The following is a 3,599-nucleotide window of genomic DNA, read 5'->3' as shown; positions in this document are numbered from 1 at the left end:
TGTGTCTCTTCGTCATTCAAGTGTTTCTTCATTACCTCTGTGACTCATTCTGAGATGGGCATTGAGGAAAAAGAGGTTTAAGAGAACACTTCACAGACTAGTACAGTTTGGGGAGGTCTAGGATTTTTCTAAGGGCTGTATAGTCACATGCACAAGTGTATGTATAGCCACCCAGGTTTTAGTTGTTTTTTGAAGTTAATACTTTCAGATTCCTGTAAAGTTACCTAGTTCTTTACTTCTGGGCAATTCCTTGGATGAGTAATTATAACCAAGAAATTGTCTAGGTATAACTTTCAAGCACAAAGTTTCTTGTGTTCTACTTACTGTGTTCCATTTGTCTTCCCATGCCTGAAGTTGGCAGTTACCCTGCAACCATATAAAACTATAATTAAGACAAAATTTTTAATATGGTCATCATCAGTACACTTATTGTCAATATATGGCAGGGGTTATTAGTGGAAGATGTTTATAAAAGTCTGGTGGATACAGTTTCTCTCCTGCCAAACTTACCTCCCTGCAATAACTGCTTTAAGAGCTTCAGTTTGGGCTACAGAGCAGCAGCAGTTGGCCTTTTCCCCAACTGGCTCCAAATCACAGTACTCTTAGTGATCATTGATATCAGGGCACAGGCAGAGAGCATCCCCACTATCAGAACAGGATTTCCTTTTATTCTTGCTTACAGCTTAGATAACTTTATCCTGAATTCATATTTTTGTTCAAGAACTTTGCTGAAAACAGCAAAAAGGAGCCATCATATGGAATATTCTAAACATTCCCTACCATTTTCTTTGGTTTTACAGTCTCAGTAAGAATGTAGTCTGTTCTCAAAACTACATCAAGTAATGGTTTGACCAAATGTTTATTATTATTATTATTATACCAACTCTATCTTGAACCATGTGAACTCATGTAATGTCTTGTCATCACTTTTGTTCAGCCACATTTTAGTTTGTGTGACTACCAACACTTCCAAATTATATCTATTTCAAGAATTGTGTTTAGAAAATATTTTTAAAAGGTGTAAGCAAGTTAGAGGCTTATTTTTCATTCAGGTAAAACATTTGGAAGAAGACAGTCCACGTCTTCTTTTGGTGACATCATACTTATTAGAGACTAGCAATGAGTACCTTCCAGTCTCAGTACATCAGAGATACAGGCAGACCTCGTTTTACTGCACTTCCCTTTATTGTACTTCACAGGTACTGCGTTTTCTACAAATTTAAGTTTGTGGCAACCCTGCATCAAGCAAGTCTAGTGGAGCCATTTTTCTAAAGCATTTGCTCATTTTGTGTCTCTTTATCATATTTTGGTAATTCTTGCAATATTTCAAAATTTTTCTTTATAATTATATTTGGTATGGAGATCAATGATCAGTGATATTTGATGTCACTATTGTAATTGTTTTGGGATACCACAAACTGAGCCCATTAGAGATGGCACACTTAATAAATATTTTGTGTGTTCTGACTGCTCCACCGAATGGCTGTTCCCCAGTCTCTCCCTCTCCTCAGACCTCCCTATTTCCTGAGACAAAACAATGTTGAAATTAGGCCAGTTAATAACCCTCTAATGATCCCTAAGCGTTCAAGTGAAAGGAAGAATTGCATGTCTCTCACTTTAAATCAAAAGCTGGAAATGATTAAGCTTAGCAAGGAAGGCGTATCGAAATCTAAGACAGGCTGAAAGCTAGGCCTCTTGCATCTAACAGTTAGCCAAGTTGTGAATGCAAAAGAAAAGTTCTTGAAGGAAATTAAAAGTGCTACTCCAGTGAGCACACGAATGATAAGAAATTAAACGGCCTGATGACTGATGTGGAGTTTCAGTGTTCTGGGAAGAAGATCAAAGCCTCAGCAGCATTCCCTTAAGCCAGAGCCTAATCCAGAGCAAGGCCTTAACTCTGTCCAATTCTGTGAAGGCTGAGAGAGGTGAGGAAGCTGCAGAAGAAAAGTCTGAAGCTAGCAGAGCTGGGCTCCTGAGATTTAAGGAAAAAAGCTGTCTCCTTAACCTAAAAGTACAAGGTGAAGCAGCAAGTGCCAATGTATTGTAGAAGCTGCAGTGAGATATCCAGAAGATGTAGCCAAGATCATTAATGAAGGCAGCTACACACTGAACCACAGATTTCCAATGTAGACTAGACAGGCTTATATTGCAAGAAGATGCCATCTAGGGCTTTCACAGCTAGAAAGGAGGAGTCAGTGCCTGGCTTCAAAGCTTCAAAGGACAGACTGACTCTCTTATTAGGGGCTAATGCAGCTGGTGACTTGTAAGTTGAAGACAAAGCTTATTTACCATTCCAAAAATGCTAGGGTCTTTAAGAATTATGCTAAGTATACTCTGCCTGAATGACAGCACATCTGTTTAGAACATGGTATACTGAATATTTTGAGCACACTGTTGAGACCCACTGCTCAGAAAAAAAAAAAAAAATTCGTTTCAAAATATTACTGCTCATCAACAATGCACCTGGTCACCCAAGAGCTCTGATGGAGATGTACAAGATTAATGTTGTTTTCATGCCTGCTAACACAACATCCATTCTGCAGCCCATGGATCAAGGAATAATTTCAACTTTCAAGTCTTATTATTTAAGAAATACACTTCCTAAGGCTATAGCTGCCACAGACAGTGCTTTCTCTGATGTATGTGGGCAAAGTAAATTGAAAACCTTCTGGAAAGGATTCACCATTCTAGATGCCATTAAGAACATTTGTGATTCATGGAAAGAGGTCAAAATATCAACATTAATAGGAGTTTGGAAGATGTTGATTCCAGCCTTCATGGATGATTTTGAGGAGTCCAGGATTTCAGTGGAGGAAGTAATTGCAGATGTGGTGGAAGCAGCAAGAGAACCAGAATTAGAAGTGGGGCCTAACAATGTGACTGAAATGCTCCAATCTCATGATAAAACTTTCACAGATGAGGAGTTGTTTCTTATAAATGAGCAAAGAAAGTGGTTTCTGGAGATGGAATCTTCTCCGGTGAAGATGCTGTGAAGATTGTTGAAATAACAACCAAGTATTTAGAATCTGGCATAAACTTAGTTGACAAAGCATCGATAAGGTTTGACAGAATTTCCAGTGTTGAAAGAAGTTCTACTGTGGCTAAAGTGCTATCAAACAGCAGCATTGCATGCTACAGAGAAATCGTTCATTTAGGGAAGAGTCGATCGATGCAGCAAACTTCATTGTCTTAATTTAAGAAGTTGCTACAGCTACCCCAGCCTTCAGTACTCACCACTGATCAGTCAGCAGCCATCAACATCGAGACAATACCCTCCACCAGCAAAAGGATTACAACACAATGAAGGCTCAGCTGATGATTAACATTTTATATCAATGAAGTGTTTTTTTCACTAAGGTATATACATTGTTTTTTTAGACATAATGCTATTGCACACTTAGACTACAGAATAGTGTAAACATAACTTTTATATACACTGGGAAAAAAATTTGTATGACTCACTTTATTGTGATATTTGCTTTATTGTGGTGGTCTGGAACCAAACCCACAATATCTCCAAGGTATGCCTGTGGGTGATTCCTGATGGAGCTTCAGTCTACTCTTGCTGTTGTAGAGAAGAAGATAGAAATATGTGTCAG

At 38.4% G+C, this 3,599-nt stretch overlaps 1 pseudogene; it reads left to right on the top strand.

Annotated features, from left to right (window-relative positions):
• The first annotated feature begins 1,569 nt into the window (after positions 1-1,569).
• LOC103074913 (tigger transposable element-derived protein 1 pseudogene) lies at positions 1,570-3,323 on the top strand (annotated as a pseudogene).
• Positions 3,324-3,599: the final 276 nt, after the last annotated feature.

This window comes from Lipotes vexillifer, unplaced genomic scaffold (genome assembly GCF_000442215.2).
Source record: "Lipotes vexillifer unplaced genomic scaffold, Lipotes_vexillifer_v1.1 scaffold595, whole genome shotgun sequence".
In the NCBI taxonomy this organism is placed as follows: domain Eukaryota; kingdom Metazoa; phylum Chordata; class Mammalia; order Artiodactyla; family Lipotidae; genus Lipotes; species Lipotes vexillifer.
This window is presented reverse-complemented; position numbering and strand designations above follow the sequence as displayed.